Here is a 12,191-nt window from a genome sequence, read left to right as displayed (position 1 = left end):
TGCTCGTTTCTCGTAAATACCATATAAAAACGGATTTACCGAGAAATGTATATACTCCTTATAATTTTTGTAAAAGATTTATAATTTGTAATTTTATTTTGTATAAGTTTTAAAGCCATCTGAAAATAAATCATTCCCAACTAAATTTTTTTAAATATTAACTTAGGGATGATAAGCAAATGGGCGAAAGCCAAATTTAAAAATAAAATTCAACAATTTTTTTATTCCGTTTTATGGTATAAAGAATAGAGGTAGTGAACGAATATAAATAACTTGATGTCACTTTCAATCCTAGGTTCAATCAATGGTCTAGCATCTGAAACATCTCCCATGCAAAACGTACTCTTAATAAAACCTGGCTTTAATCCAGGAAGAAGTGATTGTGATAGCTTGAAGTGCTCATAATCTTGTGTTACGTCTGCCAGATATGACTTACCTACAAGATGAAACAGTCGCAAAATTCCTGAGATTCTTTATAAGAAGTTTTTTCTCTTCAAACTCCTACACTGAACTGTATGATTTATTTACGTCTACAGTCATGATTTATGTAGCTTACAACATCAATTTTCATATATTTAAAAAAACAGATAGTTGACGTTGGGTTAACAATAGTTCAGACTAAGAGAAAGGGAATACTTTTGCGTATTATCTGACCACAGTTTACCTGTACACCACTCCACATACGAGCACCATAGATCTGATTTACTCTCAACTTATCGAAGCATGTTTACAGACTCCTATTCCAATATCCCTCCCTCTTAAATCTTTTCTGACTACCGACATCCATTCCTCTATAAAACATCTCAAATCAAAGACAGTTTCAGGTTTTGATCTTATTACTCCTAAATTACTCCACACTACCCTCAAAAGCCATCGTATTCATTACATATTATGTAATTCTAATCTTAATACTTACTTACCTATACCTATAAAAAAAACTTATTGTACTTCTTCACTTAGGCCAATAAGCCGACTACCCATTTTGGGTAAAATTTTAAAGAGTTTCTGTTAAAAAGAAATCTTCCAACTGTACATTCTTAAGACATAAACCAAATTTATGTTTGGCGATGGTTCCTTTACTTAGAGCTCTGAAGGTAACTACCTCATCAGTAATAAAACCCAGAGCCATTTGGGATTGCATCAAGACACTGTCAGACATTGGGTAAAACATAAAAATTACCCTTGTTTTGGTACCAGAGCATAGGACAACGAGGTGCCCGATAAATTGATCAAGGCTACGTAAGCCATGTATCGGCCTTGAATCCTTTTGCGGCTACCAATTTGCCCATAGATCCATCATGCAATGAACTGAAAATTCTCGGTTCAAATAAAATGTTTCAGGATAGGGAACACCATTGCAGGACTACCGCATAAACTAAACGCAAAAGTACTAAATATAGTGTTAAAACTATAATGATATCGAATCAGAGGAGAAAAAACAACAGCGCAATATGTTTTCTGATGGTGCGAAGGCATGTGCTATGCAAGCTGAGATTTTCACTCCTTAACGAAGATCTGGAATCTCATCAAAGGCTTTAAGCCTATCGGAAAGCTCTAGACAATGATATAAACTGAAACCACGGTTGGTTTTAATTTACATAATTTATTAGTTAAAAAAACCGTAAATTTAAAGTTTCCTTACTATGTGGAGTAGGAGATTTCCTTAAACATTTAAACAGATTAAATCAAAAAATGTTTTGATCAATCTATTCTCAAATTTCAAAATTGTGTTTAAATTATAATTATACTTACTGATTTGATTTTTAAAAAAGTATGGCATGTGACATATTTTTTATCCTTTTAATACTTTGGTCGCCTTCGCTCCTTGGCGTATTATATAGTTTAATATGAAATTTTCATTAAAAAAGTAAACTTAATTATCAACAACTATACATCTATTTCTAAACTTTATAATATGTCATTTGTAAACGGCAATGTCATACACGTGCGTTACAGATGGTCTCGTAGTAGCTGAAAAGATCAAAACGGAGCATTGAAGCTCGACATCGGACTTTGATCACAATTTCAATTTGAATCAGTACTGCCTATTGTACACAGATGAAGGTAGTGGGAGGAGATTATGCAGTTTAATATAATAATCCGACCCTCTGCCGACCGCAGGGATTAATTATGGTAGGTTTATCAAGCATAAGGTAAACCCAATGTGGCCTCGCTTCTAGCTAATCGTTCTTTGGCCTTTTGTGGACAAATTCCTGTCGCAGATCAAATTTTCAAAAAAACGTACATTTAAAAAGCACATCAAATATGAAATTGTGAATTATGAAAAAAATGATCGTGATGGAATATGAACAATATCGGGAGATTTTCTCAGGTTAAATTTGTCCATCTATTCTGGCTGGTTATATCATGTACTGTTTTGTACCTACAAATAAAAATTAAATTTTTTAATTGAGTACGTAACTGGGTTAAAACAAGCTCAAAACTGTCGCTTTGTTGTAAAGAGAACCTATTATAGTCGACAGTCATCTGATTTACGAACAAAAAAATTTTGATCGGTTCAGTTTAATGCGCCATACTTCAGTCCAAGTCAGCGGGCAAATGTCTCCATGTTTATGCACCTGCAGTGCGTATATATCTCCCGAAAGGTATGTACTTGTTAGTTCGCTACTTTATTGAAGGTATGCGTTTTTATCCAGCAATGGACCAATTATGCTTCCTTGTGGAACGCCAGATTTGATGGTTTCCGTGTTGGGATGTGACTTATAATCGTCCAAGGATCTAACGGTAAGATTTTTCTTTTACTGTGTCCGAAAATAGTCAATCAGATACTTATTTTTCTTTTAATTAGCCCAATATTTACGTTAAACGATGAAGCTGTTAAGGACCTGATTGATGAATGTCGTTTCCTGGAGCCAAACCGCGTTTTTGGCAGAACAGCTGAGGGAAAGCGGTAAAGAACTCAAAACTACTATACAGTCGAAAGGTTAAAGCGTAAACGGCCTCTTTACGACCGAAATATTGCGGCCAGTATTGGTCTATTGTACACTCTCCATTATTCGCTACAGCTTCTCATTAAGTTTAAATTAAGGACTCCCATGTGTATCCTTTACCCCTGGGCTTTTGCTCTCCCAGGTCAAGAGAAGGAGTAGGAATCTCAGCCTGTACCACTGATGACCTGTTCCGCTCTTTCCCATTCTTAGATGCTTATTTCTGTAGCTCCAAGTCTATATATACATATATNTATATATATATATGCCTCCGAAGTTCAGTCAGCAATCCAACTATCTTTCTAGTAGATTTTGTGGTAGTTATTTTCTGCGATGGTCCTTTGATGAACCTTTTCGCATGCCTCTGTCCTGGAATAAATTCCTCGATGAAGTTTGTCATGCCGTAAAAGGGTTCGGTGTCCTTATCAAAGATTTCTTTGCTAATTTATCAACCTCTTTGTCGCCCTTCTGCCCTATGTGTCTGAAACCCGAGCAAGTGTAATTTTGTTGTCCCCGATGCCTAGAATGACCCTAATGCAATTCCAAAGTGTAGTAATATACTACCAAAAAAGTAGTTTCCATTCGTTTATTTGGTAGTAGATGGCTTGTTGTGCGACTAGGCAATCGGTACCTTGACTTGAGTCTCTAGCCTCTCCCTGGGTGAAGATATGTAGCAGTGGTAGATTTCGGAGAGCTTCCAGTGCCGCAGAGGAGGGTTGTTCTCATCACTCCAATGCTCAGGCACACTAATTTCCAAGCAGTACTGAGAACCTGACCGCACTTAGCTGTATTCTTATTGGCCACTAAGCCACCGATCCGTTTGGTGCCATAGGCCTAACAACGGCTATTTATCACCTAATAGCTAGTTTGGGTTAGTCTTGAGCTTGTTCCACAGAGTTAACATCTACCAATAAATTAGTTTTTCTCTCTGTGTTATTTTATTATGCGCCGATTTCATGACAGTGTTTGGCCAAGGATGACTACTAGATATTTAGAGAATAGAGAATTAAGTTCTTCTTGAACCATTTTCTTGGCAAAGAGAAGCACGATGTTTCTGTGGGGGTTTATTGACAGCCTTTCTTCTGTTTGCTATACTGAGTGCATATTGCAACCTTTGGAAACCTACATCTACGATCACTGCAAAGGTTATTGACACATTACAATCCATTATAGCCTACGTTAGATAGCATTTTCAAGTGATCGTGAACACTCATTACAAAAGCGGTGATATAATGGCTCCTTGTGGACAGCGTCTGATTGTTCACGCCTTAACTGTCGGACAAGGTTGGATGTAATTACTTTCTTCTTTAGACTTTTCCCCGCACATTAGCCGAGATATTTTGATCCCCTTTCCGCCTAGTGCATATTGATTAAATAATAAATTTTTCTGAATGGTAGAAATACAACATAATAAAAGTTTTTATAGGCTCAACTTCAGGTTGTGAAAGCTGTTAACGCTTCGCAACTCCCTTTTCTTATAAATAAATTCGAAACAGTCCAGGAGTTTTGTGAATTCTATCCCTGTATTATGATGATTACGACGGGGAAAGTTTAGTTCGTAGGGGTTGTCCCGTGTCATTTTTCAGGTAGTAATGTTCAAGTCCAAGTATGGGAGGATGGAGATGAGCTTTATACTGTAGGATCAGTTTCCAAACAAGTTATTCAAATGAGAGGGGGAGATAGCATCTTCGGCCTCGGTGTCGAAAAAACAACCCCTCCTTTATAACCACTTTCATACCGCATTGTCACCTTTACGAACCACCTGCGTTCCCGCTTACTCCATATTCTCAACCGACCAACTTTCGGTTTTCCGCATAGAAACTGATAATGAATAACTAGTATTATGAATGAACTAACAAATACAATGACGTATTATTTTAATAGTTTAATTTCATTGAAAAATAATACAATTTTCAAGCTCCACTACTCGGGACCAATGTTTAGGTTCTAATAAAAAAGCTATTGGTCTGTTTGACAAGTTTTCTTCAACAACCATCCCTGCAGAAAATATCAAACAATAATGACCGTCTTAAAGCAGCTGAAGAAGGAAATCTTCATGAACCCCACTGTGCTTCCTCATATTTTTCTAACTGTCGTACCTACGTCTTGTCGCATATTGTCGGGTAGAATGGGTTTCTTTGCCAGTTTTCTTTTATTACATATTCGCAATGGGTCTGCCAAAATAGGTACAGACCTTTGGTATGGGCACCTTTTTTTTCGTGCTTCATCAATTACTTTTGCTGGTGTTGGTCTGTTTTCACGGGGAAGGAACTTCAGATGTATAGACATGCTTACATTTATAATTGTACGAGGTACCACGTGGTGCCAAAGCCATTTGCTGCCTTTGCAACTTCACTTTTTTCCTTTCTACCCTATGGGCAAACTATCTAAAAAAAAGAGCCATACGGGCTAGCGCGTTCAGAAGTTACGTCTGTTGGGAAGAGCTTTTAAATTTTCGAGGTGTCCCTCCACAACGGTCACGGTGAAAACTATGAGTAGATCCTAGAGCAGTTACCCCTCAGAGACGGAAACCATCATGGCTGCCTTGGAATCTTATCCAGCATGAAACCACGGGGTTGGAGCTAGGAAAATGTTGCAATGACTTTCACCTCAATAGCTTCCAAGAAAGGTGCCGCCTAAGCCGCAAACGCTCGTATGATGTAGGTCCTCACACCTCACAATGAGCAGGACACCACGGGTCCTCTCCTATTTCCTAATGGATCTCATCCATCAAGAGCACAACCCTACACCTGGAATTTCCCGTCATCATTGGGAGAGAAATAAGCATCTGTGTCGCATTTCAGGGAACATCTATTTTGGGGCGATACATTACTCTCGTGCGTCAACTATATAGAATCAGTCAAAAATTAAAATGCAGGAAATATCCCATTCAAAGTCTCCTTGGTCCCCAAAATGAATCGGGGTTCTGATCTTATGGTTGGATAAAGGAACATCCATGTAGAGACCTGCCTGAAAGATATTATTCAAGCGTTCTAGAAATTTACAGACCACAGCAATTCTTTCCATCGAGCTATACCTTTTAGCCTCCCGCCAATGAGAAATTTCGGCTCAAAAGAAAAATAGGTACACTGAACTGCTAGACTCAGAGACAAAGTAATTGAACTGTTCATGGTGTTTAAAATGGTGGGGTGGGCAACACATGGCAACACCTTACTCCAGTGTCATGCAAATTATTGTTAAACATAAATAATTATTATATTGTTATACTTTTTATAGAATGTTATTATTTTAAAAACAATCCACACATTTAGTAGTCCGAATGACCAAATTTCTTCTTGCAATTAATTATTCTTTGTATGTGAGGCCTCGGTGGAAATGAAACAGTTAGTGTCACGAACGAGATTCGAATCCACGACCTTCGGCTCAATACGCCGCTGCTCTAACCTTGATCTATCGTAAGTTCGATCCACTCGGACCATTTCAACCAAAGAATAATTAATTGAAAGAAGTATTTGGGTCAATCAGACCACTAAATATAATGGATTTAATAACTTCACTAACAGCTCCCCGTGGCCACTTCATATGTCACCTAGAATCATTACACGACATTTGAAAAATGGCAAAAAGAAGGGAAAATACGAAAGGTTATAGGCTGTGAGGGAAGTTGGTGGCCGAGTGGATCGATGTCACGATAGCTCAAGAGTTTAGAGCAGCGTATTGAACCTAAGGTCGAGGGTTCGAATCCCGCACGAGACACTAACTTTTTCATTTCAACCGAGACCTTACAAGACATACAAAGAATAATCAATTTAAAAAATAATAGTTAGCAGATCCTAGAAGGTCATACAGTCCATTTTGCTATTAGTTCTGAAAATAGCGCACTTGCGTCACAAAAATTCTCCTACCTCTTTTGAGTGAATTCTTCATAATGACTTTGGGTCTATAAAAACAAAAAGTTTGTATCTACTAAGATAAAACGACTATGCTAGGGAGAATAATAAACTAGAAAACATTCAGAACTTTTCCAAGGGCTGTGGCCATTAAAGACATATCAGGCGTTTCAACTCAAATACATTTAAATCATCGAAGTCTTACAAAGTACATAAATCATTTTAAGCCGTACGCTTAAAAGACTGGTCGAAAAGCCAGAAAACAGTAATAGAAAGTCCACAAAAGTAATTTTTACGTGATTGTCCTCGGGTTTGTGAACGCTTTGATCGAAATGACCATGACCAACGCTCCAAAAACATTTTGTACACACTTTATAACCAATTACTGTATTGTACTGTAACTTTTATAACAATAAACACATTGATTTATTTTTAATCTACTGTAAAATTGTTTTACAATTAGACGTTTATCACCTCGTTATTTTTCCATAAAACGAAAAGAGCGTATTAAACTGATTCATTGATTGTTTTTATCCCACCCGATTTTTATTGATCTATTACGTACAAAAAGACTAATTTAAATTTATTTTTAACAAGAGGCCTTCTGAAAATAAAACAAAGTTTGGCTGGCGTCTCGTTGTCTTCGGTAAACCGGGGTGTTTACCCTCGGACGGTTCACCGTAGCCAGACTGAAATAGATCAGCGCTGTTGGAACGGATTACGCAAGTTCAAGGGGATAATCTCTCACTGCAGGATTGATGACCCGGTTTAAACCAATTCCCATGAAAATGCAATTAAACGCTGAAATAACTTATTTTTATTTTTTTGAGTTGTGATCAACTGTTATACATCTAAGAGCTTTAATATGTTTGTTGTTTGTAAACAAAATCAATCCTTTTTATTTCTTTTCAATTTTTACAAATCATATACAATTACTTTTTCAAATTTGGAACTTCTTTCTCTATTGTATAATTTGGAAGGTAAGAAGGTTTTTTTGTTATATTTTAACACGCGACCTTAATTTTCAATCGATCTGATCACACTATAAAATTCTCTATAGAAATTAGTTCAAAAAATAGATAATGGCAATCTCTCGAGTGCAACGGCCTAATAGGAAAGAAACAAATAAAATTAACGACATGTTTGGACGTTCACCAAACCTTTTGCTGAGTTTAACGAACTGTATTATTTGCCGTGTGCATTATATCGCCGAAAATACCAACACCCGAAACACTCGTAACATTGCAAAACTGCCAAAAAAACGACCCGAATTCGTTTACCAAGTTAGTATACACAAATTTCACCTTTTCCCCTTTTTTTCAATTAGGCTTAACATTTCATCTTAACGGGCTAGCAATCCTTGGATAAATATTTATTCATTTTTTAAATCGGATAGTCTTAATAGAATAGCGGCGATCTTTGTGTTATTTTGGGACTTGATTCAAGATTCAAGGACGGTCGCGTCTTGAGATTCCGTTGTACTTGTCACATTTTACTTTTAACAAATTGTTTATGCAAGGCTTCCTTTGACGTATGATATGTTGGATATTTCGACGGACTTTCATCATAAATCTACTGGCCCACTTTCAATGGTCTAAATTTGTCGAGCACACATACAAGATAAAATTGGAAAGATAGAAAATACAGAGAGAGAGAGAGAGAGAGAGAGAGAGAAAGGTAGATAGAGTGTGAGAAAGTATTAGAGTGGTAATGGAAAAGAAACTATAAGTAGATGTATGGATCATAATTGTAGATAAATGGAGAAAAATAAGATGTACTGGGCATTGTCTTGTTACTGGTTACAACTCCAGAGATAGCCAGATAGACAGATAGATAGGTAGATAGAGATAGGTAGATAACGATGTTTTCTTATATTTCGACCTCAAAAGTTAATCTTGTGATTTTTCCTTCTTGAAGGTGGGATAATAGGTCATCTCAAAAAAACCACAACCAGTTTTTATCCACATCGTTTCGGATTTATTTTAATCCTTCCTCAGGTGAGGTAACGCAATGGTTAAAAAAAGTGGTCGTTGGTCATTAATATTTTATAACAGTTTATTTTAAAAAAGAGCCAGTGTGGTACTTATTCAGATTACGAATAAACTATATAAAAAAGTTGACCACTTTTTTAACCATTGCGTTAACTAACCTGAGGAAGGATAAAATAAATCCGAAACGTGTGGATAAAAACTGGTTATGGTTTTTGTGAGATGACCTATTATCCCACCTTCAAGAAGGAAAAATCACAAGATAGATAGGTAGATAGATAGATAGATATAGAGAGAGGGGGAGAGGGGGAGAGAGAGAGTTTAGATTTACGTTAATTTGTAACATTGGGTAAAATTTTATATAGTTTTATAGATTTAGAAAAGAATGAATTATAAAAAGTGGGTACGACACAACGGCATTTGAAATGCGATTTGAGAAACTATAAAAGCAATTTTTTTCCTTTAAAAGGAGAAACAATATAAAATAGGGATTATGGTTTTTGTATTGTGTTAGGCAAAATGTTAACCAATCGTCAAATTTTAAAATTGATAAATAAATTGTCAAATTAAAACAAATTTAAGAACCATAGTGAAGATTACAGATATAGCGAAAACACATATTTGGACAGTAGTACGCATAGAGTACATATAATGAGAGAGAGGGAGAATGAGTGAGAGAGAGAGAGAGAAAGAGTGAGAAAATTTGATACGAAGAGGCAAGAAAAATAATTCACAAACAGATAAAACGATACGTAGCCAGACAAATTGCTAAGTAAGAAAGAATGAAAAATAATAACATTCAAGTACTTATCCTTGGTTTTAAAAATGTTATTTGTCATGATAAACGGATATTAACTAATTTTCTTTAAATGTACATAACAAAATAACGTAAAAACCTTATGCCTAAAAAGTTATAATTTGAAAAAGGTAAAAAAAATAACTGACATAAAAATAAATATTTTTGACTAATTTGACAAAATGAATTGCAGTCTTTGAAAAATGTGATGTGATAAAGTGTTGTGGAATAGTTGTGACAATAAACATTTTTTTAAAATAAAGAAACTGGCGCATCTGTTAAACTGAGAGTGATTTTTAAATCTCCTGGCAACATTTATTAGAACATTTAGAACAAACGTGGTTTATTTCACCGAATCGTCCTCCAAACCGTTTGGCGCTATAAATTCTTGACCCAGATCGTTGGACCTCTGTGCAATTAATCCGATTTTCCTTTCTTAAAAATGTTTTGCCATGCGAAACAAAAACGAGAATCTATTTGTTCTTTAATTTTATCAATCGCGGACGGTTCATTTTGGAAAAACGGGCCGGTTGTTTCCAGGCGGCTGGGGCGTTGTTTACTCCACCCCCAGGGATAAGATGGATGGCTTTTGTTGTTGCTGGTCCATCATTCAATCGAAGGAGGCTTTTCAAGTTTCGAAACTCTTCTCTTTTACTAGTTGTGAAGTCGACATCAATTTTCACTTCAGCTAGGCCAAAATTTGGAAGGATTATTTCTTCATCGAACTTCATTCAATCTTTACAAGACTTCAAAGTTATAAGATAAAAATGGCTGCTAGGGGGATAGTTGGATTGACTCAAGCTTTAAACTTTCTATATACCCAGAGTCAATAAATAGAAAAGAACAATTAGTCCGGTTCTTCTAAACTCTTGTTAGCCCCTAGCACCTTGGTCCTAACCTCGGTGGTTCTATCAGACTTATTACCCCTTATTCAATGTTTGGACTGTGTCTTATTCAATCAGTCGAGTCTTTTTTTCTTTTTTCTTGTAAATTTACGTTTAAATTGCTTTTCTATTTATGGAAAATGGTGGAAATCAGAATCTCAGCAAACCATCAGGAATGTTCAAAAATACAGACAAGAAACGTTTACAGGTCGAGAAATGAACATACTTGAAAAATAAGAAAACCGACAAGACATTAAAAAGCCTATGCTTAGTCCAGTAAAGGCATCGAGAAACGACGGTAACGCCACAACGCTGACACACGCACCCCCACTCATCAATTTTTTACAATAGAGACTTGACTTTACAAAAATCACACAGACAACACGAAAGAAGGCGAAGACCTAAAGGAATTTTCGGTATCGAATAAGCAGACTGTCTATAGGAGGATCTGAAAGTCCAACTGTATGTCCAGAACATTATTGGGATAGCAAGATCAACTCTTCCATTGTTAGGCCTCACTCTTCAATTTCGGATGTACCGTGACACCATCTCGGAATGATTCCACACAAAGAAGAGGAATGAACGTGCGCCAGACCTAGTAAAATCACGATGAAGGTTAAGGGGTAAAAAGAATCGGTCATTTAGCTACTAGCCATTTTAAGCCTTTTTACCAGATAACAAAGCTTTCTTAAGGGCTATACATCCTTCTGGATTTGGCTTTTCCTCTCCCAGGAGGAATCTCAGCCATGGGCCTTTCCATTAAGAGGACTTGCTCCGCAGTTTATTTTTTGTACTAGCTCCATCATAGAAGCGTTTAGGTCACATTACCCATCTTGTTTTAAAGAGATTAAAATCGGCGTCCCCCCAAGTCATTTCTTTCATTGTACTTACTTTATGCCGCAGTCTATCCTAAATTAGAAACCGATCTCCAAGTGCAATGTCTTCAAAAACTAATCTTGATCAATTTTCGAAACGAATGGAATATTAAAGGAATGACTTGGTAAAGGTTAAGGTGAAGGTTAAAGAGCCTGTTTACGACCTCTTTCCTCATTTCTATTTCTTTCTTCTTCTAGGGGTAAGAATCGCAGCCTATATAGGCATTCGCACCAACAGAGTACTTGTTTTGTTGTTTCCTCTTATTGGCAATACCTTTACAGGCTTGTTTCTGATGCTCCCAACTCCGGAGTCCGCATTATCCAGCCAGCAGTATTAAGCTTATTTTAGTCCTAACAATTGCAATGTCTAATAGTCCTTCCCTGGGTTAACCCTTAGAAACATTCCCATTGGACTGAGAACTTATTCTTAATTCCTTGTCTGATGGCTCTATGCTTTTGGCAATTTGATATGTGACAAAAGATTTTAGAACCGATTGCCTCTCTGCCCCAAACAAAAGGATTGATGTTAACGTCTCCAAACTATGGTAAAGCCGTGATGCAATCTCAAATTGCTCAGGAATTTAACCAATCAAGTAGAGCTCATGTTGAAAAAAACATCACCAAAACTGCCAAACATATTGCTACAGAGTTGGTACGGGTCCTACCTAGATTGGGTAAAACCGGGGAGTGATAGTTGTTTATACTTGCCACTGGCATCTGAGAAAACACCTGCACAACATGGACATATTCAATGAGCAACTCATTTGTAGGTTATGGGTGAGGAAGAAGAAGCAATCTAAATAACTGCTCATCATTGATATAACCGACAGTGCTCAGAACACCTGTGAG

General features: G+C 36.6%; 1 protein-coding gene across 1 annotated transcript in view; it reads right to left on the bottom strand.

The window, feature by feature from the left end:
• Positions 1–12,191, bottom strand: part of LOC112127381 — a 683,298-nt gene that overhangs the window by 407,378 nt on the left and 263,729 nt on the right. The window lies entirely within an intron of this gene.

This window comes from Cimex lectularius, unplaced genomic scaffold (genome assembly GCF_000648675.2).
Source record: "Cimex lectularius strain Harlan isolate CLEC.00 unplaced genomic scaffold, Clec_2.1 scaffold1, whole genome shotgun sequence".
NCBI lineage: Eukaryota > Metazoa > Arthropoda > Insecta > Hemiptera > Cimicidae > Cimex > Cimex lectularius.
This window is presented reverse-complemented; position numbering and strand designations above follow the sequence as displayed.